Source organism: Bos mutus, chromosome 17 (assembly GCF_027580195.1).
Source record: "Bos mutus isolate GX-2022 chromosome 17, NWIPB_WYAK_1.1, whole genome shotgun sequence".
Taxonomy (NCBI): Eukaryota; Metazoa; Chordata; class Mammalia; order Artiodactyla; family Bovidae; genus Bos; species Bos mutus.
The window spans coordinates 15,702,944-15,729,576 of record NC_091633.1 but is presented as its reverse complement, the minus strand read 5'-3'; the positions used below and the strand labels follow the sequence as shown (position 1 = coordinate 15,729,576).

At 39.5% G+C, this 26,633-nt stretch overlaps 1 protein-coding gene across 8 annotated transcripts in view; it reads left to right on the top strand.

Moving 5' to 3' along the window:
* The first annotated feature begins 669 nt into the window (after positions 1-669).
* TAOK3 (TAO kinase 3) overlaps positions 670-26,633 on the top strand; it is a 186,777-nt gene continuing 160,813 nt past the window's right edge. For all 8 annotated transcript variants that reach the window (XM_070386121.1, XM_070386118.1, XM_070386119.1 and 5 more), the window contains exon 1: positions 670-956. The gene's annotated coding sequence lies outside the window, so the exon portion shown is untranslated. The remainder of the gene's footprint in view (positions 957-26,633) is intronic.

Sequence of the window (26,633 nt, the reverse complement as noted above, 5' to 3'; positions counted from 1 at the left end):
AAATGTGCCCCGTCAGTGTTGACTGCCAAGTTGTGCAGAGTATGCACGTAGTATATAGACTCTTTTCCCCCAGCAGCATCAAACTGACGTCTGTAGAATGCAATGCAAGGAAGGGCAACTCCCTAGACAAAGATATTAGAGAGTTTAAATTCAGGAAACAGTTACAAGTCGTTAGTGAATAAATGCCATTATCAATTTATGTCAGAATTACTTAGAAAGGTGTGCCAGGTATAAAGGGGGAATGGGGACCCCAAAGACTCTTAACAAGGTGGTCCCAGGGAGCCCCAGGGGGCCTCAGCCTTTGGGAGTCTCCCAAGAAAACTCAGACAGGAGTGCCATGAACTTTGACCCCCAACGCAGCACAAACAAGCCAGACCCCACCCCAGGCGGGCCAGTGTGTATCTGAAGTTGCGAGGTCTTCCGCGTCTGAGGAAACCCCGCCCCTCCCTATCCCGCCCACATTCAACTCCGCCAATCCTCGGGAGCCATCGACCGCTCGGCTTCCCAGGCACCTCCAATCAAGTACCTATATCCGGCCACGGGTCTGTGCCCCACGATCAGGGAAGGTCAGTAGAGAGCCTATCGGAGCCTGACTAGGGGCGTGGCCGGGGGCAGGGGGCGGGCAGACTGGGACGATTGGGCGGAGCGCGCTCGGCGCAGTCGGGTGCGATTGGCCACCCCTGGCAGGAGCCGCACCTCGGACAGCAGCAGCGGCTGCCGCGGGAGGGTCCGTGAGGCGCCCAGTTGCGACGGCGGCGTTGGGGTCCTGCTTGCGAGAGTGGGACCCGACACGGAGACCGCGGGCGGACGCTCTGCGCTGCTGGACCGGACATTCAGTGACTGGACCCAGGTATTCACCGGGGAACAGCGGCAGAAGAGCGACTCCGGAGCAAGTGTGAGAGAGGAAGCGGCGGCGGCGGCGACGCGGGCCCCGGGGTGGTGACAGCAGATCTGAGGTGAGAGCACCGGGGCGCGAGGAGTTGACAGAGTGAGTCGAGACGAGCCGACCCAGGGCGGAGTGGGGTCGGCGAGTACTCGAGGGAGAGGAGTTCCGGGAGTGGTTTTGACAGTCCTCTCTGTGGAGAGGAGACCCCTCAGAGGGGCCGGCCCCGCGGGCCTGAGAGGGAAACCTCGAGAGGGCTTGGGACAGCGGGAGTGACGGGAGGGGGCCCTCAGAGGAGCTGGGACATTGGGTGTAAGGAGGGAACCCTGAGGAGCTGGGATAGGGGATCTGAGGGAGGGGGGAGACCTGAGAGGAGTTGGGACGGTGGATCTGAGGAGGGCGAGACCCTGAAAGGAGCTGGGACAGTGGGTCTGAGGGAAGACCCCGAGAGCGGCTGGGGAAGAGGGTCTCAAAGGAGGAGCCCCAGAAATGGACCAGGACAGAGAGTCTGAGCGGCAAAGTGGACTCCTTGAGGCTTGGGACAGCAGGTGTGTTGGGGGACACCGAGAGGAGCTGGGACAGCGGCTGTGACGGGGGACCCCTTGGGGGCTGAGGACCTGAGTCTGAGGGGTTCCCCAGGGGCTGCGGCGGAGGTGCGGCCCCGCCCCGCGTTGGCGAGAAGAGGGGGTCTGGGTCCGGGTCGCGGCGCTGGGCGAATCGCGACAGCCGGCCGCCGCTCCCGGGTGCAGTCAGCTGAGCTTTCTTAGGACGGAGTGGGAGACGGGGGACCGCGGGAGCCCCCAGGACTCCGTGGGTGACTCTGAGGAACGGGGATTATGTAATTAACATCTTCTGGGAGAACGCACGGACTGGAGGGTCCGGCTGAAGTGCGAGGATCCGGGAAAGGGCAGGAGCGAGGGGCTAGGGACCTCGGCTCACTGGCCGCCTGGCTTCCCATCTGTTTCTCCTAGTTGGGCGTGGATGCCTTGAAAGTGAGGGGCTTCCTGACTTCAGTGCTTCCTCAGAGCGTGAAAAGTTGAACCGGGCTTCTTTAACTCCCACAGACAAGTGGAAAGGGAAGGGCCCCTCTTGGAGATGCAGGTTTTTGATTCATTAGGCTGTTTAAATTTTGATAGACCCTGCTTCTTTTTTCACTTGGGCTCAGAGAGGAGCTCAGAAATTCTTTCAGGTTCGGCAGCACACCAGTATCAGTGTTTACAAGGCAGACTTAAAGGAACGAATATAGTAAGTTTGACTGTTTATCTTTGATGTGTTGGAAAGATAATTGAAAAGTCAAACTAAATTTTGAAAAGAAGTATTGGAGTCACTGAACTAACACCACTTTCCAGTTAGAATTCTTGTCGTAAAAGCTACCAGGACTGAACTTTAGGCGAAATTCCAGGACAAGCTAAGGAGAGAGAGAAGCCTATTTAAACCAGACACTACACTGGTGGAAAGCAAGTGTATGTCTAGTAAAATGCTAAAACAAATAGTGGAAAGCCATAGAGGGTAGGAAATGAGGGGCAGCCTCCTACTTTGACAGATGTGAAAATTAATGACCAGGCTAGTTGTTCAGAATACTTAGGATATGTTAATACTGTCCTGACTACCTTTCCAGTGTTCTCTTGAATGCACACGCTTTGTTATGATTGTTCCCAGCGGTTTTACATTTGAATTTTTTAACCTCTTTTTTGTGTGTGTGTTGCTTCTCCTCACCCTTGAGACAGGTTTCTTTTTGATAGAAGTAGACTTAGAAAATGATGGCTTGGGGGAAATACTGGGGGATGATCCCCTCCAATATTCTTGCCTGGAGAATCCTATGGACAGAAGAGCTATAATCCATAGAGTCCCAAGAGTCCAACAGGACTGAAGTGACTTATCTCACGTAATTACCCTATCATTTTGCAGTTATTTAGATATTGTCTTTATTTCAGGTTGAAAATAATGTCTTATTGGAAGCCTTTGCCTGTGTTCAGTAATGGGCAGCTAAGAAGAAGAAAGAAATGCTGTATTATTTCTCAAAGACATAATGTAGAAGGCTTACAGAGAACTGAATGTTTAAATCCAAGACAAAAATTACTGAAGATATCTTACATGAGGGTGATAATAAGTAGAGATAATGTATCATTTGAGGATTTTCATTTGATATTACCTGATACAGAACTGTTTTGTATCAGGTACAATGGTTTCAGAGAGTGTGGAGTTTGGTGTGGTTATGAAAATTCCACCAGAAAGAGAAAGGACTTCTCTTTCTGAGAAGTCCTCAGAAACAGAAGTTATGGTTATGAGAGGAACAAATACACAAATACAAATAGTAGATACACAAAAACAAATTTGAAATATGAGAGACTATGTTTAAGATGTATAAAGTATAACTTTTTTACATTAAATTTATTTTTCCAGAACCCTAGGTATAAGTAAAAGGAAGGTTAGTTAACTCCAGAGGGTTATTTACAAGGGGCATGCATGCTTAGTTGACTCTGACTCTTTGCGACCACCTGGACTGTAGCCCACCATGGTCCTCTGTCCATGGTATTCTCCAGGCAGGAATGCTGGTGTGGGTTGCCATTTCCTTTTCCAAGGCATCTTCCTGACCCAGGGATGGAACCCATATCTTCTACATTGGCAGGCAGATTCTTTACCACAGAACCACCTGGAAAGCCTAGGTTTATAAGGGGTATGTATTTATTATGTAGTGCATGCTGCTAAGCTGCTAAGTCACTTCAGTCGTGTCCGACTCTGTGCGACCCCATAGACAGCAGCCCACCAGGCTCCCCCGTCCCTGGGATTCTCCAGGAAATAACACTGAAGTGGGTTGCCATTTCCTTCTCCAATGCATGAAAGTGAAAAGTGAAAGTGAAGTCGCTCAGTCGTGTCCGACTCTTAGCGACCCCATGGACTGCAGCCTTCCAGGCTCCTCTATGGGATTTTCCAGGCAAGAGTACTGGAGTGGGGTGCCATTGCCTTCTCCATGTAGTGCATGTAATGTATAAAATAGTCTGTAGAAGGATTGAGAATCTCGGTAACAATAATCCTGCAAAGTAATAGAAATGTTTGAATAGATAAGCTCTTCCATCATCCTTGTTAGCTCATTTCTGTCTGGTACAAATTATGGTCTCTCAAGATGAAACTTTAGTTCCTTCTAAGAAAAGAAAATATTCTGATACTCCCCTGAGTGATTACTAAAGCAGTCATTTAAACCATGTTATGCTATGGTATTGACCCAGAGACGATGACAAGAAAACCCTTGTAATAGGATTTTTAATAATAGGCAGGGTCTATAATAACTTTTTATTTCTGGGGACATGGGGTGGAGGTAGGGGAGGTTGGTTAGGAGCGTAGCAATTCTGTGGGAGTTTATTTTCATTTGTTTCACAAAATAAAACTACACTTTGAGAAGCTGTTAATATGTAAAATACTGGTTTTCATTATACCTGTTACTTTTTGATTAAAAAAATATAATCAAAAGCAGAGATTAAGAAGGAGCCTCATCCTTCCATGGTTATAACCACCAAAGAATACATGCTTTTTTTGGTTTGGAGTTCTCAAATAATTCTTAGTTTAGCAGGATGCAAGTACTGCCCAGTAAATACAATAACCCATTTTATACTTTCTTTAGCACTTGAGTCATATACAGTCAAATCATTGTAATCTCAGAGTCTACCTTGATATCTAATTTGGCTTAATTTTTAAGCCAACCTGAAAAAAGTTCTCTTACTTGCCACTGTTCATACTTGTTGGTTTCAGTGATATGGGAGAATGAATGAAAAGTAACTATTGGTACTTTGACTTTAGGGTTTTTTTAGAGTTTATTTTATAGACATTAAAAGCATCTTTCCTTTATAATCTTTTCCTTCAGTCTGTTTTTTCCCTCCCCCTAAAAAGAAAGCAGGTGGACAGAGGGAAAGCTTCCATCAAACAGTGTTTTGTGACTGTTCTAAGAGAAGACTTCTTTTCAGTCTTCAATGAAAGAGTCCCACCATAGTTTTGGATTAGTAGTTTTGAGTTATGGGATATTGTACAATTGCATTTCTTCATGGAAAGTGTAGTTTGTGATTATTTAGCTTTAACATTCATTTAATTGGTTACTTTGTCATTTGTAAGGATACGTTAAAAATTTGTTACTATTTTCAAACTCGAATTCATTGTAGTAAAAAAAAAAATTTACTTACATCTAATAATGGATTAGATGCATTGAATTTATGGACCAAAATGTGATGTAACTAACTTACAGGCTATGGGCAACAAATTAAAAATAACAGGTATTCAGAAATTTTATGATGTAGGAATTAAGTTGATAAATTTTATCATTCCAGCTACATGTTTTTAAAGTTACCTAAAACTGAACTGAACTGAATGCATTTTTTTCTGTCTGACCTGGGATTTGTTAGAAATGAGTATATTTAAAGTCTTTGTAAATTATTTCTATTTTACATCAGAGTGGCATAGGGGTCAGTTTCATGATACGCAGATCAACTCCTAACCATTATCCCCTTTCTCAAAGATACACATTTATCATCCCTAGAGTGAGAAGAGGAACATGCCATGTAATAAACATCTTACACCTAGCAAAACCTACTTATAGGTGGCTCATGTCAGTTTAGCTCCTAACATTGGAACTGATATGTTGTAGCCTAGTGTTTGGGAACCTTTCACCTAACCCCTGGCCTCAGTAAAAATGATGGATAGCAAAATCAACCCCATATTTGTTATGCTTACTATTTTAGTCAGTTATCAAAGTACTCATTAGAAGATTTCAGTTTTACTTCCTCACACTATTTTTGATGGACAGGAGGATAACCTTTTATTTCCAAATCAAACTAGGACTCTGTGTAGTATTTATTTTTATATGTTTCATTTTCTGTCTAATGACAGTGGCTTTTGTCCATAGCAATCAAGGCTTATGACAATTCAAATACATTTTATTTACCCATTACAATAGATGGCACTAATCAAGACAGAATGCTTTCTTAAATAAACTAATAACCTAATTGGTCTTGGCAGTAGGCATACAAAACAGAATCGGAGTTCATGGCCAATTTTTCATTCTATTGCAAATATTAGCCTTTACTTCTTGAAGGCTTTCTGTGTAAATACACAAATATTTCCCCAAACCACATAAATAGAGTTTTTAACTCTTCTAGATCAAGATTTAATAGCAGGCACAGAGTATGAAGGGTGCTCATTACATGTCAGTTGAATGGATGTGAATGAATTAATGATGGAAAATTATTAGATTATGTTCACATTTAGTTTCATATTTTCACTGAGGGCTTTTAGTGCATCAAAAGAGTGTTAAAAGAATGATTCTGTTGCAACCCAAGAACAAATGTTAGCATTATTTATCTGCCATGTAGAAAACAGCATGATACATTGAAAAGAGAAAGGGCCTGAGACTCAGACCCAGGCACCTATTTTGGCTTTATCACTATGCCAGTTTGCTTATCCTGGTTAAGTTACTTAAGTGTTTAAAGCTCTCAGTTCTCTCATCTGTAAAACAAAAATATGGGCCTCACAAGATTCTTATAAGGAATAGTGAAGTGATAGTCGCTCAGTCATGTCCGACTCTTTGCGACCCCATGGACTATTCAGTCCATGGAATTCTCCAGGCCAGAATACTGGAGTAGGTTGCCTTTCCCTTCTCCAGGGGATCTTCCCAACCCAGGGATTGAACCCAGGTCTCACACATTGCAGGCAGATTCTTTACCAGCTGAGCCATAAGGGAAGCCCTTATGGCTTATAAGGAATAAATGATGTGATTTATGTAAAGCACCAAGTACAGTGATAAATGCATAGGAAGTGTTTAACAAGTGATAGCTGCTTGTTATTTTAATCACTTGAAACCATTTTTTAGTGCTGTGTTTGCTCTATCCTCAGTATCTAATCACTTGATGAATCCCGTGGCTCCTGGCTCCAAAAAGAATAATTAATAGGTCACACGTAGGGAAATTGAGACTCAGTATGAGTGACTTCCTGGAATTTCATCACATCCACTAGCTTTATTAACAGCGTACTTCTTAAGGCCCACTTGACTTTGCACTCTAGAATGTCTGGCTCTGGGTGACTAACCACACCATTGTAGTAATCCACTTCATTAAGATCTTTTTTATACTTCTGTGTTCTTTTGTGTTTTCTTTACATCTCTTCTTGATCTCTTCAGCGTCTACTAGGTCTTTGCCATTTTTATCCTTTATTGTATCCATCTTTGGGCAGAATGCTCCCTTGATGTTTCCAATTTCCCTGAAGAGCTCTCCAGTCTTTCTCCTTTTGTTGTTCTATTGTTAAGCGTTGTTCTTTGAAGAAGGCCTTCTTTTCTCTTCTAGCTATTTTTTGGAACTCTGCATTTAAATGGATGTACCTTTCCCTGTCTCCCTTGCTTTTTGCTTCTCTTCATTCTTCCACTATTTGTAAAGCCTCCTCAGATAACCTCTTTGCCCTCTTGCTTTTCTTTTTCTTTGGGATGGTTTTATTCGCCACCTTCTGTACAATATCACGGACCTCTGTCCCTAGTTCTTCAGGCTCACTGTTAACTAGATCTTGTCCTTTGAATCTATTCATTATCTCTACTGCAAATTCATACAGGATTTGATTTAAGTCATACCTGGCTGGCCTATTATTTTTCCCTGTTTTCTTTAGTTTAAGACTGAATTTTGCTTTGAGAAACTGATGATCTGAGCCACAGTCAGCTCCAGGTCTTGTTTTTGCTGACTGTATACAGCTTCTCCATCTTCAGCCTCAAAGAATGTAATCAATTTGATTCAAATCCTTAAAGGATGATGTCAGCAAGGTTTTGCATTCATTATGTCAGCAGATCTGGAAGACCCAGCAGTGCCCACAGGACTGGAAAAAATCAATTCTCACCCCACTCCCCAAGAAGGGTGGTACCAAAGAATATGCTAACCATTGGACAGTTGCACTCATCTCCCACGCTAGTAAGATCATGCTTAAAATCCTGCATGCTAGGCTTCAGCATTATGTGAACAAAGAACTTCCACATGTCCAAGCTGGGTTTAGAAAAGGAGGAGGAACTAGAGATCAAATTGCCAACATTTTCTGGATTACAGAGAAAGCAAGGAAATTTCAGAAAAACATCTATTTCTGTTTCATAGACTATGCTAAAGCCTTTGACTATGTGGATCATGACAATCTGTGGAAAGCTCTTAAAGAGATGGGAATACCAGACCATCTTACCTGTCTCCTGAGAAACCTGTATGCAGGTCAAGAAGCAACAGTTAGAACCTTGTACGAGACAACTGATTGGTTCAAAATCGAGAAAGTAGTACGACAGGGCTGTCTGCTGTCACCCTGTTTGTTTAACGTATATGCTGAGCACATCACAAGAATTGCCGGGCTAGATGAGTGACAAATTGGAATCAAGTCAACAACCTCAGATATGCAGATGTTACTGCCCTAATGGCAGTAAGTGCTGCTGCTGCTCCTAAGTCACTTAAGTCGTGTCCGACTCTGTGCAACCCCATAGACAGCCTCCCACCAGGCTCCCCCATCCCTGGGATTCTCCAGGCTAGAACACTGGAGTGGGGTGCCATTTCCTTCTCCAATACATGAAAGTGAAAAGTAAAGTGAAGTCACTCAGTGGTGTCCGACCCTCAGCGACCCCATGGACTACAGCCTTCCAGGCTCCTCCATCCATGGGATTTTCCAGGCAAGAGTACTGGAGTGGGGTGCCAGTGCCTTCTCCTAATGGCAGTAAGTGAAGAGGAACTAAAGAGCCTCTTGATGAAGGTGAAGGAGGAGAGTGAAAGAGCCAACTTAAGACTATTAAAAATACTAAGATCTTGGCATCTAGCCCCATTACTGCATGGCAAATAGAAGGGGAAAAGGTGGAAGTAGTGACAGATTTCCTCTTCTTGGGCTCTAAAATCACTGCAGATGGTGACTGCAGTCATGAAATCAGAAGACCATTGCCTCATGGCAGGAAAGCCATGACAAACCTAGACAGTGTGCCGAAAAGGAGAGACATTACTCTGCCAACAAAGGTCTGTATAATCAAGGCTATGGTCTTCCCAGCGGTCATGTATTGTTGTGAGAGCTGGACCATAAAGAAGGCAGAACACCAAAAAATTGATGCCTTCAAACTTTGGTGCTAGAAAAGACTCCTGAAAGTCCCTTGGACTGTAAGGAGAACAAACCAGTCAATCTTAAGGGAGATCAACCCTAAATACTCACTAGAAGGACTGATGCTGAAGCTGAAGCTCCAGTATTTTGGTCATCTGATGTGAATAGATGACTCATTGGAAAAGTCCCTGATGCCGGGAAAGATTGAAGGCAGAAGGAGAAGAGGACATCAGAGGATGAGATGGCTGGACGGCATCACCGATGCAATGAACACGAACTTGGGCAAACTCCTGGAGATGGTGAGGGATAGGGACGCCTGGTGTGCTGCAGTCCCTGGGGTTACAAAGAGTCAGACATGACTGGGCGACTCAACAACAACGTGAGTGACTTCCCAAGGCCATACCGACAGTGGCAAACTTGACCACTGTAACCTAGATCTGGTTTTTCAACTCAATACACGTTTTACTGTATATTTCTTAAAGGTTCAAGAAAAAGCTAATGAAAGCCCAAAATATGTGCTCAGGAAGGTCTACTGTGACAAGTTTCCAGTCTCCTCTTTTTTGTTCTTCCTGTATACACTATTGCTCTCTTATTCCCCCTAAAGTACAGCTCTGATTTTGTCACTTCTGTGTTAAAAACTTTTAATACCCTGTGGCCTACTAAATTCAGTACAGATTTATCAACCTGTTTTAGCATTCCTATAGCCCCATAATCCATCTATATCTATATCTGTATATATCTATATCTATCTCCTGTGTCCCAGAACAGCCTGCTTACAGCCAAGCACTTATACTGATTACACGTTCAGGCCTTTGTTCCTGCTGTTTCTTTTCCCTGGAATGCCTTTTCTATTCCTCCTATTTCAGAGTTCAGTTTGTGGGATCTTAGTTTCCCCAAGCAGTGATCAAACTCAGGTCCCCAGCAGTCAAAGCGCTGAGTCCTTACCACTGGGACTACCAGGGAATTCCCGCAGATCTAATTTTAATGCCATCTTTCCTGAGGCCTTCTCTGATCATCTTCTTGCTACTCTCTCCTCTAAATTCCTTAAGTGCTTACTTTGTACATTTTCTTTTTTTTATCCTTATCTTTCATATTGCATTCTTCTCTATACTGGAGAGAGGACACCATTCTGACACATCAGATATTTTATGTTTTTGTTTGCCTTATATCCCTCCACTAGAATTTAGACTCCATGAAAGCAGAGATTTTCTTATTCATTGCTTTTTCCCAACTCATGAAACAGTGCCTACCTAGCATGTAGTGGTGGTGGTTTAGCCACTAAGTTGTGTCTGACCCTTATAACCCCAAGAACTGCCTGCCAGGTTCCTTTGTCCATGGGATTTCCCAGACACAAATACTGGAGTGAGTCGCTATTTCCTTCTCCAGCGCATCTTCCCAACCCAGGGATCAAACTCCTGTCTCCTGCATTGCAGGAGGATTCTTTAGTGACTGAGGCACCAGGGAAACGTAGTAGTTGCTCAATAAAGATTTATTGACTCACTAAATGGATGAATTTGGCTCTGGGAATTTCTCCCATTTGTTGTCAAAAAAGAAAGTTTGTTATTTGAAACATAATAAAATCCTAAGGAAGTGAAGCATAGCTGGGAAGAGTGGATTTTATCCATATATTTTATTCTCTGGGCTTTACATTTTTTTGAGCAGCCCTGAATTTATTGTGTTTTTGTTTTACTGAATACAAATAAAAGCCATTCCTACCATGACATCATATATCCAAGATGATTGTGTCCCAGTCTGGCTACAATCTAAGAAAACAACATTCCTTGTAATAAAATCTAATGGAAGCTTCTAACATGGCCCTTAGGCAGTAAAGACTTATAAGACCAAAATGATAACAAAATTCAGTACAGGGGCATTTTCGCATTAAAAGCACTTCATTTATTTTTCTTAGCTGCTAATATTAACCCTGAAAATTGGTCAAATCAAGCTCCTGATGTTAATTTGGGGTTATCAGTTTTCTGCATGTACAAGTAATTGGGTTTGAAATGTGTTTTAAGCCTGAATTAAAAGAACTTAGTCACTGGTGACTCATGGTGAGAAGTTTTTCCTTTTCCCTGCTGGAACATACGCCATTGCCTCCAACCTGGCCTTTTAGAAACACTGCAAACATAAAGAATCTTGTTTTTCTGTACTAGGTTCTGGAAAAGTTCTTTAAGGTTTAAGGTGGCATGGCCTTAATTACAGTGCTTTTTAGTTTTGTATAATAAGCACTACAATTGACTCTCCAAATTTCCATACAAATTTCTTTTATCTCTGCCTTTAGGGAAGTTTTCTCATTATATATGTGAAATAGTCAAAAGTCTACCAGACAGTGTATGAATGACCACAGGGATTTTGTTTTGTTCACTACTATATTCCTAGTGCCTAAATAGAGCTTTCCACAGAGAAAGCAATTAATACATATTTGTTGAGTAAAATCACAAATATTCTTTAATAACAGTGCGTCTTAGAAAAACCATAAACATCTACTAAAATAAATTTTCTCCAGCCGTTTTGAATTAGGTAATCATCAATTCACAATCAAGCTAGTTTGGGAGGCTCTTGGTATTAGCCCGGGGTAGTTCTGCCCCAATAGTTCCCAGCATTGATTATGCCAACCTGAAATCTCCTTTAGCGGTTCACTTACCAAAGGAAGGGTAAAGCGGCAACACCCATAGGCACTTGCACCTGTGGGAACCAATGGGCGTCGTAACAGGAAATACTTGAGCTTGCAATACAGATAGTCATGAGCAGCGCCCAGGTCACGCTGCTTTTATCTGCAGTTCCTTATTCGGATTGTACAAGGTTTCGTGGAGTTGGGTTTTTTTGCTTGTTTGTATATATGTGTATATATATATATATGTATATATATAAGTTTAAAAGAGAACTAACTTTAAATTTGAAAATTGAACTGTGAATGCTGACTGGCATCATCATTATCAAGGAATTGGTGAGTTGTCTTTCCTTTCTTTTCTTTCTAACGTTTCTTTTCCTTCTAATGTTGTGTACCCTGAAACTTCACTCCAGCGCACAGAGGGGATTAGACAGAGGGTGCGTAAATGTACAATAACTAAAACTTAAGCTGATATTATCAACAATAACAACCAGTTCTGATATTTACATGATACCATAACGGTAGACATTGGTAGGATTTCGTAGATTTTACCTTAAGGTTCGTTTAGCTTGAGCTGGTTTTCCTCTGTTGTGGGGACAGGAGGAAAAGAATCAGGAAAAGTTTTCAGAAAGCTCTTTTCAAAATGTCGAAATGTAAAGCTATATAAAATGCTGTTGACGTTAACTGTCTGACCAGGAAGTACTCTCTTAAAGCCTCATTTATAAAACTGTGACTATAATAACTTCCTTTCTCAGGATGAAGGTGCTGATAGCATGATCTTGTTCTTACAACTTAAGTGGAATTCAGTTTTATCTTTCCTAAGTGAATAAGAGGCTGCCTTTTAAAGAAAGCCATCTCTGGGGCAATCTTACTGATTGCTGTAGCTAAGTAAAGAATTTTTAAAGTCTTTAGTATGTCGAATGGGGAATGTAGGACATGCGTTTGAGAAGATCTACTTAGAGTAAGCTTGGTGTTTTGTTTTAAATGTAATGTTTTATTATAAATATAGTTTGTGTCTAAACATAGCTAATAAACCCTGTTGAGTTTCATGTGAATATTTATGGCCTTAACTCAAAAGTCCAGCTGAGAGCAATCAACCTAAAAATTCACTGGATTCATATGCTCTATTAATTTTAATTTGTAGTTTGATATTCTACAAATAACTATTAGTGGGGATTATTTTCAAAGTGTTTTATTTTTTCCTTTCTCCTGGATAAGTAAGGTAAATACTAAGCTGCAAATAAAACATCAAAATCTTGTCAGAAGAGTTTTTTAAACACAAATTTTAAATATACTGAAGGCCATTTTTATTAAATGGATGCAGTTTTTGATAATGAATGATATTATTACTATAAGACAACAGTTCAAAATTAGGCTACTTAAAACAGCACACTTGTTTATCCCAGAGATCTTAAAAAATAACAAGCCACTTCCCATTTTTCTTCTTTCACAGAAAGGGATAAAAGGAGAGAAAACAGAGCAGTTGTTTTTTTTTTTTTTTAATGTAGTATCACATTTAGAGGCAGAAAAGTCAGAAGATTTGATCACATTTACTTTGTTTTGTAATTTTTTTTCTTTAGTAGTAAGGGTAGTTTACTTATTAAAGTATAAAAATAAAATATCTTAGGCATGAGGTAATAATTTATGGGACTACTCCAGTCCATGAGGTGAAATTACATGAAGTAGGCAAGTGGATACTTTTTAAATATCTCATATTTGTATGTCATTCATAATATTTTATAAACCAGGAAAGCTACCTTAACAGTTTTTCCCAAATTTACTAGACTCTTGGAACATGGTTTAAATGAAATGTGTATAACCCTGACTTCTAAACTCCTGGTATTTTATGTAAAGTCTTTATCTGTAAAGTCTTATGATGGTACATAGGATTGTTGTTGTTCTGTCGCTAAGTTGTTTCCAGCTCTTTGTGACCCTGTCGACTGAAGGCATGCCAGGTTTCCCTGTCCTTCACTGTCTCCCAGAGTTTGCTCAAATCCATGTCCATTGAGTCAATGATGCCATCCAACCATCTCATCCTCTGCTGCCCTCTTCTCTTTTTGCCTATAGTCTTTCCCAGCATCAGGGTCAAGAAGCATTGCAGTGGATATTACTGATTTGGGGACACTATTCTTTCTAACATATAAAAAGGAAATCAAAACCTTCAAATAATCTTTGAAATATTATCATATTGCATTTTTTCTTAATATTTATGAATGTTAAAAACCTAAAAGAGCAAATTAGGTAAATTTCAGTGTTCACTGATAAAGAGGACTTTTGTGATTATCTGAGCATTCTTTTAGCAGTCCAAAAGTATCCCAGTCGGAGGTTAGATGAGGGTGGGGCAGAGGAAGTTGCTGGGGCTTCACAGTAGTGACCGATTATTGCAGATTGTATGGCTGCCTGCCCAGACACCACTCATTGGAGGGAAAAGTGGTAGTTACTAATTACATCCTACTAATTTGTCCATGTTTATTTAACCAGTTATAACTGTTTGCTGGTTTCACACACAGGTGACAAGTTTTAAACTTCTGAATTACTTGACATGTGCTTAATCTTCTTGAGTTTACCACAGTCATATCTGTTATCTTCAGTCGGCAGAGATCACACTGACTCTTTTGTGAAAGACCATGTGTTAGCAGAAAAAAAAAGAGAGGGGTGAGGGGAAACAGAACTTGAAACTTTAACTGCTTTACCCTCTAGTGAAGAGTATTGCAGAGTTAAAACGTAAAGTTTTAGACAATTTATATAAAAACTATTAAAAATAATCATCTCCTGTGAAGGAGTTTGCAGTTCTCAGTTGTTCTAGTTCAGCCTAAAATTGAGATTCTTAGTGTTGCAACATAAAAGGAAGCTTTGTGGAGGAAATATGACATCTCTGCCCAGATGCATAAGGAGAGTTATTTTTAAAAATGTTTTCTTATGAATATATATGTTGTACTGAGAAGTAGCTTTAAAAAGCTAGTTTCTATTTCAGGGTCATTGGTAGGAGTTACATAGGTTTCTCAGGTCACTGGAATTCTATTAAGAAAATATTTTTTTTAAAGCATTTTGATGTCACCAATCAGCCTAATTCGTCTTGACCTGGCCTATCTAAGTAACATTTTTTTTAATGTGAATCAAATTAAGATGTTGAGATCCTGTCAATACCATGAAATAGTCGTGTAATATGTGTCCTCCTACAAGAGGAGACAGTTCACTCCCATTTCATAGCAGTGGCTCACTCTCCTCCAGGAATTGTGTAAGGAAAGGTTAGAGACGAGTCCAGAAATCTCTCCATTTGTATCTTTGATGCTCCTCTCAAACCCTTGGACTCTGTGAATAGCACGCCACCCTTCCTTATCTCTCACTTTTGGTTTCACTCACATGTCTGTAGGATTGGCAGTGTATTCTAACGATTCACAAGAGCATGTCAGATGAACATATCTGCCACTTACTAGGTCACTAGGTTTGTGACCTTGTATAATTCCCTGAACTCCCAAAGCCTTGGTTTCTTCACTGGTTAAATGGGCATAATCATAGTACCTACCTTGCAAGATTGCTATGAGGATTAAACGAGGTTGTGTATTAAAGCACAAGTTTGGTTACACATTGTAAAGGAAGAGTTCAGTGAATGATAGCAGATAGAGTTATTTTTCGAGAATGTTTCGAGTCTTATTCGCAGGTCTACCAGAAAATGATCTTGAGAGAAGGTATGAAACAGTGCGTGCAGCTGTGTATAGATAGCAGGGTCAGGCCCATCACATTGCCACTAAGAAACACTCTGTGTGCACTTATCACACTCATACCCCTACCACCTCATTACTGGATTACTACAATTGCCTTCCTTCGCTTCCCTCTTTTTTCCAGCTCATCTTGATTAACCTTCTGTAAATGCTACTGCTTTTAGCACATCTCTCCCCTTACTGGAAAGTTTCATTGGTTCCCTGTTATCTACCACACTAAGTCTAACCTCTTCTGCCTGACTTTTGACACCCTGTCTAATCTGTCCCATACTACTCATCCATCTTCATTTCCTGTGTTCCTTGGCCTGTTCTTTCTGCCATTGAAGTCTGTCTTGAACGTTGTGCTGATTCAAGTGTTGAGCCTCTGTTACTATTTATTTTGCTCAAAAAACCCTCCTCCCTTCTTTCTGCCTTGTCAGATTTTACCTTTTCTTCAAGACCCTGTGTAAAATTTACTTCCTGTTTGAAACTTTTCCTATTCAGTTCTTACTGTTTTTCTGCAAACTCCCAGGTGATTTTTTAAAATTGAAGCATAGGTGATTTACAGTGTTGTATTGGTTTCAGGTGTATAGCAAATTGATTCCATCATACAAACATATATATCTGTTTCTTTAGATTTTTTTCCCTCAGATTATTATAAAATATTGAGTATAGTTCCCTGTGCCATATAGTAGGTCCTTGTTGGTTATTTATATTATATGTAGTAGTGTGTATATTTTAATCCCAAACTCCTGATCTATCCCTCCCTGTTCCCTTTCCCCTGTGGTAACAGTACATTTGTTTTCTATGTCTGTTGGTCTATTTCTGTTTTGTGTATAAGTTCATTAGTATCATTCTTTTCTTTTTTAGGTTCCACATATAAGTGAAACCATATGATATTTGTCTTTCCCAGGTGATTTTTAAATTAGCAATGCAGTGAACGAAAATGTGCATACCATTTTACATTGTCTGTTGTCTTATCTTCACTAATGATGTCAGTATTTTGAGTACAAGGACAATATCTTACAATTAAATCTTTAACAGTTTCTAGCATAATGCTGAGATACCTTACTATGACTTGAGGGGAAAAAAAAACAACGTAGTATATCTGTTTCATTATACCGGTCTAAAGTCAAGTCAGCAATCCTAGTAATATTGAGGGGACCCGAATATTTTTCCAGCTTGGTGCAGATCTGTCACTTCATTTATAGAAATATGCAGGGCAAATGAAGACAGTTTTATAAACTGGTTATAGTTTGACATATTTGCATTTCTTTATGAGAAACTGTGTGTATGTATGTGTGTATCTGTATGATTTTATTTTCTTAAAATGATATAGCCAGCCACACATGGAGAGTTTTAGTTCTGATATTAACCTTCAGTGTTTTGCAGAATAGGTTAAATATGATCAATACATTTTATATAGCCAAGAAATATTCTTACCCAGCTGTTTAAATATATTGTAATTAAGTGCCTGCTATGTGTAAGGTTCAGAGAAGGCGATGGCACCCCACTCCAGTACTTTTGCCTGGAAAATCCTATGGACAGAGGAGCCTGGTAGGTTGCAGTCCAGGGGGTCGCTAAGAGTCGGACAAGACTGAGCAACTTCCCTTTCACTTTTCACTTCCATGCATTGAAGATGGAAATGGCAACCCACTCCAGTGTTTCTGCCTGGAGAATCCCAGGGACGGGGGAGCCTGGTGGGCTGCCGTCTATGGGGTCGCACAGAGTCGGACACGACTGAAGTGACTTAGCAGCAGCATGTGTAAGGTTAGGCTCTGTAAAGGTAAACTGAAATTAATTAATTGCATATGATTCCTGCTCTTAGGAAACTATCAGAATTCTGTTAGGGAAGACAAACTATATATTCAGAATCTGAAACATAAGAATACTTGTTGAATATCTTTCTTTCATTCTCAGTCTCCTGTTGTTTGAAATAGTAAATGCTTTCCTTTGTATCAATGCCAGAGAGCATTTAGGAGCCCCCAAATGAAAACTTTTTGTTTTCCCCTTTATATTTTTCCAATTTTTTTGAGACTTAATTGACATACAACAGTGTATTAGTCTAAAGTATACACTGTAATGATTTGATATATGTATATATTGTGAAGTGACTACCATTGTAAATTTAGTTAACATCAATCAAGGGATGTAATGTAACATGATAAATATAATCAACATTGCTATATGTTGTACATGATAGTTTCTAAGACAATAAATCCTAAAGAGTTCTCATTATATGCATGCACACACACACACACACACACACACACTCACTTTTCAGTTATAATTTTTTTTCCATTGGGAGAGAGATTTTAAGATCTACTCTTTTAGCAACTTTCAAATATAAAGTAAAGTATTGTTAACTGTAATCACCATGCTGCACATACATCTCCAGAACTTATGTATCTTTTAATTGTAAGTTTTTACCTTTTGACCACCTTCACCCATTACCCCCACCTCTGGAAACCACCAGTCTGTTCCTTATATGCTTGAATTACCTTTTTTGTTTTTTAGATTCCATGCATAAATGAGATCATATAGTATTTATTTTTCTCTGTCTGACTTATTTCACTTACCATAGTGTCCTCAAGGTCCATCCATGTTGTTACAAGTGGCAAGATTTATTTCTTTTTATGGATGAATAAAATTGTATTTTATACTTTCCTTTGGATATATACCCAGAAGTAGAATGGCTGGATTATTTGGTAATTCTGTCTTTAACTTTTTTTAATTTATTTATTTATTTGGGTCCTCCACGTCTTAGTTGCAGCATGGTGGGATCTTCGTTTCAGCATTCGATCTTTTAGTTGTGGCATGTAGAATCTTTAGTTGTGGCATACAGGATTCTTAGCAGTGGCATGTGGCATTTAGTTCCCTGACCAGGGATTGAACCCAGGCCCCCTGCACTGGGAGCCTGGAGTCCCAGCAATTGGGACAGAGAAGTCCCTGTCTTTAAATTTTTGAGGAATCTCTACACTGTTTTCCACAGTGGCTGCATCAGTTTACATTCCTACTTAAAAAAAAAAAAATATGTGCCTTCCTTTGTATTAATGCCAAAGAACAGATAGGACACTGAAATGAGAACTTTCAAAATACAAATGAGAACTTTGAAAACCCAAAATGTTTTATATATGTAAAAGTACAGGTATTTGGAAATGTCTTTGGATTTTGTGTTGATGTTTGGTTGTACATATAGCCAATAATAACACTCTTTATTCATTTGTTTATTCAGTAAATATTTACTGAGTATTTATTTGTGTCAGACCTTGTGCTAGTGCTGAATAGGATTATGTCTTTTCTTTAACTGATGAGCAAAAAGTTAAGCTATTTGGCTAATGCAGTACTAGAGTGCTCTATATGATGCTGTTTAACACATAGGAAACATACTGAATCATCCCCTATCCTGATCACCTGACGTAGTGTGAGCAAAATATCTATTTTTTCTTCCTGGTTATGCTTCAGACTTGTTAACTTAGACCGGTTATTTAAACCTCTTACTCCATAAAATGGAAATAATAATAACAACTACTGATTATTGATTGCTTGCTAGGTACCAGATACTGCAATATGTGCCTTATATATCAAATATCTTAATGAATCCTATAACTCCTTTACTAAGTAGGTCTCTCTCACACACACACACACACACACATGCACACTCACACAGACACATACTTTATAGTACACTGATGGTCAGAGAAGTTAGGTCTTTGCTCAAAGTCAATGGAAGAACCTGGACTGAAACTCAGTTCTGTGCCTCTGGTCATAACCATCATTCTATGTTACCTTTCACCGTGAAGATTAGAATTAAATAACTTTGTAACATGCTGTACTACTAGTGCCCACAGGATAACTGCTGCAAGTCCAGGATGCCATTCATATTTGACAATAAAAGCTGGTTAGATAATATGCCAGTGGTAAAAGTTGAAGTTATGGACTATTCAATACAGCTTACGATTTTAAAAAATCATTTTAAGTATAAGTGTACAAAATGATAGTAAGGTTTTTCAGTTTATATGAAAGGCTTTATTTATATGAAAGTTTTTTCAGTTTATATGAAAGTTTTTTCAGTTTATATGAAAGGCTTTATGGTTGATATGATTTCATGAGTCTCACAGCTTTGTGAGGCGTTAATTATTCTCACTTTATAGATGAGGCTGTGAGGCTTAGAGATGTTAAGTAATGTCCTTAAGATCACACAGCTGGTTAGTGGCAGAAATAAGTTAAACCTAGATTTGCTGACTCAAAGGTCAGACTTCTTTTCAGTTATACCACAAATACAAATCAAGTTATTCAGGAGACCAAACTCACAACTATTTTTTCTTTTCTTTTTAGTTAAGCTAAAATTCACATAAAATTCATCATTTTAAAGTGTACAATTCAGGGGTTTAGTATATTCACAATATTGTGCAACCATCACCACTGTCTAAATTCCAGAACATTTTCATCACCTCAAAAAGAAACCCTGTACCTGTCAGCAGTTACTCTGAATTACCTCCATCCCCTGGCAACCACTAACTTACCTTCTGTATCTATGGGTTTACCAGTTCTAGACATTTCATATAAATGGAATTATATAGTATATGGCCTTTTGGGTCTGGCTTCTCCAGCATAATGTTTTCAGGGGTCATCCATGTTGCATATATCAGTACTTATTCCTTTTTATGGCTTAATTCTATTCCATTGTGTGGGCATTCCACTTTTTGTTTATTCATTCTTCAGTTGATAGACATTTAAGTTGTTTCCACTTTTTGGCTTTATGAATAATGCTGCTATGAATATTCATGTACAAATTTTTGTGTGAACTTAGTTTTCAATTCTCTTGGGTATAGGTCTAGGAGTAGAGTTGCTTATTTTTGTAAAATAATTCAAATTAAATCATTTTAAGTCCTTTATTAAATACCAGCCCCACAAGACACACACACACACACACACACACACACACACTCTCACACACACCATTGTTTATTTAGCTTATTTGTTTCCCAGGTCTTTTCTTCAGAAATAAGTCAGAGGCAAACTTTAGCTCAGATCCTGGAGTAGTCTCTCATTCTAAATGAATATAATCTGCACTGCCTACTACATTCAAGACACTAAAGAGGACAAATAAGTAAATAAGATTCCCACTGCTGGTCATATTCAATTAATGAAATTAAGAAATGTCCATGTCCTTTCATATCAAGACAGAATGACTTCAGTGCTACAAAAAGTTGTCAAGTACTTTCTACACATAAAGAATGAAGAGATCATTTCTATACCAGGAGATGGGGTAATTTGGAGATAGAATTTGAGCTGAGTTTAAATACTTAGTAACTTCTTCAGCAGGTGTGGTAGGATATAATCAATGTATTTTTTTTAGCCCAGTTCAGACATTGTGAATAAAGTATAGAATACTTAAGAATAGTATTCTGTCCCTCAGATCAAAGGGCTTCGAATCACATACCAAGAGTTTTGAATTTTAAATACTAGATGTTGGAGAGCCATTTACAGTGTTTGATTAGAGACTGATACAATCAGAGCCTTTGAAAGACTATTCCACCAAGAGTTCCTAGAATGCTTTAACAGAAGAAAGAGATTGGGAATGAGAACTTGGACTGGGAATGAGGTTCTGGAATTAGGACAGCCTCCAGGGAAAGAAGAAAATCAGTCTGTAAAGAGATTGATTAAGGGCATCCACAGCTTGGGGGAGAGAGCTGAAAGCATATCAGATAAATAAGAGAAAGTGTAGAGAGAAGAGAGGCCCAGTACAGATGCTGTGTTAAAAGGTAAGAGGAGGACAATTAAGCAGAGATGTTGGAAAGAAACCACTAGAGCAAAATGCCATATGTACCAAGAAACGAGAGCCTTGTAGGGAGATGCTGCATGAATGTCATGGAAGGATCCACCTGAGAAGGATCCTGTTGGGTTTGGAGATGAGGAGGTTAGGACCTGGTGAGTTTGTTAGCCCCAGGGCGTCTTCCTGTCAGGGCAAGTTCCCTCCTCTCCCCTCAATAAATGATACCTTGAGCATATTGTAGTCCAAAAAGAGTATATGAAGAGCAATGAAAGATTTAAGAAAATGGAGAAAAGTGAATTAATGAAATGAGAAGGTAGTAGGCTACAAAATTATGAGGCCATTTCTTGGGCAGTGATGGGAAGAGATAGTTTAACCTGAAAAAGGAAGGCTGAAGGGTGAAGAGAAATTTTAAACTGAAATGGAGAAAAACTGAGGAAGCAAGTGTACATTGAATGGCCTCAGTGTAGAATTTTTAATATTAATGCTTATTCAGTGCAGTTCAGTTCAGTCGCTTAGTCATTTCCGACTCTTTGCGACCCCATGAATCGTAGCACGCCAGGCCTCCCTGTCCATCATCAACTCCTGGAGCTCACCCAAACTTATGTCCATTGAGTCAGTGATGCCATCCAGCCATCTCATCCTCTGTCGTCCCCTTTTCCTCCTGCCCCCAATCCCTCCCAGCATCAGAGTCTTTTCCAATGGGTCAACTCTTCGCATGAGGTGGCCAAAGTACTGGAGTTTCAGCTTTAGCATCATTCCTTCCAAAGAAATCCCAGGGCTGATCTCCTTTAGAATGGACTGGTTGGACCTCCTTGCAGTCCAAGGGACTCTCAAGAGTCTTCTCCAACACCACAGTTCTAAAGCATCAATTCTTCGGCGCTCAGCTTTCTTCACAGTCCAACTCTCACATCCATACATGACCACTGGAAAAACCATAGCCTTGACTAGATGGACCTTTGTTGACAAAGTAATGTCTCTGCTTTTCAATATGCTATCTAGCTTGGTCATAACTTTTCTTCCAAGGAGTAAGCGTCTTTTAATTTCATGGCTGCAGTCACCATCTGCAGTGATTTTGGAGCCCCCAAAAATAAAGTCTGACACTGTTTCAATTGTTTCACCATCTATTTCCCATGAAGTGATGGGACCAGATGCCATGATCTTCGTTTTCTGAATGTTGAGCTTTAAGCCAACTTTTTCACTCTCCTCTTTCACTTTCATCAAGAGGCTTTTTAGTTCCTCTTCACTGTCTGCCATAAAGGTGGTGTCATCTGCATATCTGAGGTTATTGATATTTCCCCCAGCAATCTTGATTCCAGCTTGTGCTTCTTCCAGCCCAGTGTTTCTCATGATGTACTCTGCATATAAGTTAAATAAGCAGGGTGACAATATACAGCCTTGATGTACTCCTTTTCCTATTTGGAACCAATCTGTTGTTCCATGTCCAGTTCTGACTGTTCCTTCCTGACCTGCATACAGATTTCTCAAGAGGCAAGTCAGGTGGTCTGGTATTCCCATTTCTTTCAGAATTTTCCACAGTTTATCGTGATCCACACAGTCAAAGGCTTTGGCATAGTCAATAAAGCAGAAATAGATGTTTTTCTGGAACTTTCTTGCTTTTTCGATGATCCAGCGGATGTTGGCATTTTGATCTCTGGTTCCTCTGCCTTTTCTAAAAAACCAGTTTGAACATCTGGAAGCTCACAGTTCAGGTATTGCTGAAGCCTGGCTTGGAGAATTTTGAGCATTACTTTACTAGCGTGTGAGATGAGTGCAATTGTGTGGTAGTTTGAGCATTCTTTGGCATTGCCTTTCTTTGGGATTGGAATGAAAACTGACCTTTTCCAGTCCTATGGCCACTGCTGAGTTTCCAAATTTGCTGGCGTATTGAGTGCAGCACTTTCACAGCATCATCTTTCAGGATTTGCTTATTAGTAGTAGTTAAAATTAGAAAATACCTTGAATTATTATATAGAAAGATTGGATTCTGAATTTCTACCCTATATAAATGTTTTTTGAGCATTCCTTTGCCTGTGTATTGAGCATGCCTTTGCCTGTGATTTTAAATAGATTTTTGTTCCTGAAGCATAGTTACATGATGTAATAGAATATATAGATTACCAGTTAGGCCTGTGGAGTACATTTTTCTGATAATTATTCAAACTGTATATTTTAAGCGCTAGTAATAGTTGGAACCCAAATAAGGTATTTGGTTTAAAGGTTAGATCATAATCCTTGGTTTGAATTCTTTTTATATAAATGTTTTATTTTCTCTGAAAGATACCTAAAACCAGTATTATTGTTATGTTCCATAGGCTAGAAATTTGTTACTTCCATTCTGTAGTGTAGCAGGTACTGTGGAAACATTTTAATCTGTGTAATTATTTATTAATATTTAGTTAAATATAAATATTTCCTTGAATATTTAATAATGATTTAGTAATGATTATTACATAAGTAAATTTAGTGAATTTAGTTAAATAATAATGATGAATTTATATCACTCTGAAAGTATAAATTCCCTGTAATGTTATAAAATCAGTTCCTTATTACTCCTGAATTTCAGAGTTCCCAGCAAGAAGACTTGTTGGTAAATGTGTGGATATGGAAACTAGGATCTCCTTTATTCTCAGCTTTTTCTCCTTTTCCACACAAAATGATGGGAAATCTTTGACCCAGTATAACTTTTCTTATATAAGTTTTAACAACTAAGTTATATATGCTTTTTATTTTAATAAATAGAAAACACAGATGAGTAATCAGAAGAAAATAAGTTATCTTCCAGAGAAGGCAATGGCACCCCACTCCAGTACTCTTGCTTGGAAAATCCCATGGATGGAGGAGCCTGGTAGGCTACAGTCCATGGGGTTGCTAAGAGTCGGACACGACTGAGCAACTTCACTTTCACTTTTCACTTTCATGCATTGGAGGAGGAAATGGCAACCCACTCCAGTGTTCTTGCCTGGAGAATCCCAGGGACGGGGGAGCCTGGCGGGCTGCCATCTATGGGGTCGCGCAGAGTCGGACACGACTGAAGCGACTTAGCAGCAGCAGCAGCAGCAAGTTATCTTCTATACCCAAATATTTTTTACATATAACCTCTCATACTTTTTTCAGTTATTTAAAAATAGTAATTTGGAGGATTATACTCTATGTATTATTTTAAGGCTGCTTTAAAAAAACAAAGGCTTTAACAGTGTATCTCTATACCATATTAACAAATACTCATCTTTCTGTGTCTAAATATAGTTCTTCTACCTCATTTTCAAACCATCCTTATTAGATGGCTATTCATGGTGGGTTATTTCTTTTTAGTTTTAATTCTTCAAATTGTTCTGGATGGTTCCTCAGTTATTCTATCTCCAATACAACTCTAGGTTTTTTTCCAATGATAGGAAATTCTACAGCAGATAAGAAATTACTTTTCAAAATATGATTTACTTTTTTTTCAGATAGGAAGAGTGAATAGCATTATCATACTATATGTCTCAACCAAGCCTACTGTAGTTTAAGAATGTTTCCCATTTTCTCCATCCAGAAACATGAGCTAGTAGTGTTCTGACAGTTCTACCAGTCATCAAGGACTTCAAGGGACACATACTTATCTCCCTAAACACATGGCTCTTTCCTTTGCCTTCATCTGTTCCAAAGGAACTCTAGCTCCCCTTCTTCCCTTAGACTGTCACCAGCCTTCCTTCCTGTCATATTCCCTCCTATTCTGGATGTTTTGTTCAAGTTTTACATTTAAACTTCTTGGTTATGGGTCCTTTAGGAGTATCATTAAGAGGGGAGAGAATCTGGATTTATTCAAAAGAACCAATTACTGTAGTCCTTTGATTAATGATTATATCTTGTCCATTATTGTAAAGGCTGTATTTCAGCCTCCTCAATTTAATCTTTTCTCTTTGTATTATTTTAAATTTTTTTCATGGTCTGACCCTTTTATAAAACAGATATCTTCATTCTTATCTTAAAATTTTACTTCAAATTTATATCACGATAGTAAATCTGAATACAATTTAGAAGCTCCTTCCAAAAAGTAGATATGATTCAGTAAGCCTGGTTGCTTTTTTTTTTTTGATTAATAATTAATTTATTTGGCTGCTTTTGGTCTTAGTTGCAGCATGTAGGATCTAGTTTTCTGACCAGGGATTGAACCCAGGCCCCTTGCATTGGGAATGTGGAGTCTTAGCCACTGGACCACTAGGGAAGTCCTTGATTTTTAACATTGTATTTAATGACTAGGTGTTTGAGTAGACTAAACTTACAAAATTTAAGTGATGTTCAAGCTGGTTTTAGAAAAGGCAGAGGAACCAGAAATCAAATTGCTAACATCCACTGGATCATCAAAAAAGCAAGAGTTCCAGAAAAACATCTATTTCTGCTTTATTGACTATGACAAAGCCTTTGACTTTGTGGATCACAATAAACTGTGGAAAATTCTGAAAGAGATGGGAATACCAGACCATCTGACTTGCCTCTTGAGAAATTATATGCAGGTCAGGAAGGAACAGTTAGAACTGGACATAGAACAACAGACTGGTTTCAAATAGGAAAAGGAGTATGTTAAGGCTGTATATTGTCACCCTGCTTATTTAACTTATATGCAGAGTACATCATGAGAAACGCTGGGCTGGAGGAAGCACAAACTGGAATCAAGATTGCCGGGAGAAACATCAATAACCTCAGATATGCAGATGACACCACCCTTATGGCAGACAGTGAAGAGGAACTAAAGAGCCTCTTGATGAAAGTGAAAGAGGAGAGTGGAAAAGTTGGCTTAAAGCTCAACATTCAGAAAACGAAGATCATGGCATCTGGTCCCATCACTTCATGGGAAATAGATGGGAAAACAGTGTCAAACTGTATTTTTTTGGGCTCCAAAATCACTGCAGATGGTGACTGCAGCCATGAAATTAAAAGACGCTTACTCCTTGGAAGGAAAATTATGACCAAGCTAGATAGCATATTGAAAAGCAGAGACATTACTTTGCCAACAAAGGTCCGTCTAGTCAAGGCTGTGGTTTTTCCAGTGGTCATGTATGGATGTGAGAGTTGGACTGTGAAGAAAGCTGAGCACCAAAGAATTGATGCTTTAGAACTGTGGTGTTGGAGAAGACTCTTGAGAGTCCCTTGGACTGTAAGGAGATCGAACCAGTCCATTCTGAAGGAGATCAGCCCTGGGATTTCTTTGGAAGGAATGATGCTAAAGCTGAAACTCCAGTACTTTGGCCACCTCATGCGAAGGGTTGACTCATTGTAAAGACCCTGATGCTGGGAGGGATTGGGGGCAGGAGGAAAAGGGGACGACAGAGGATGAGATGTCTGGATGGCATGACCAACTTGATGGACGTAAGTTTGGGTGAGCTCCAGGAGTTGATGATGGACAGGGAGGCCTGGCGTGCTGCGATTCATGGGGTCGCAAAGAGTTGGACACGACTGAGCGACTGAACTGAACTGAAAACTGGATTTGTTCTTCTTAGAAGAACAAATTGAATTCTAACTATCTCTGACAAGGTGAAGGGGTGCATGGGTATTAACAGCAGGAGAAAGTTAAGTAGAGGACATATGATTCATTGAATTAAA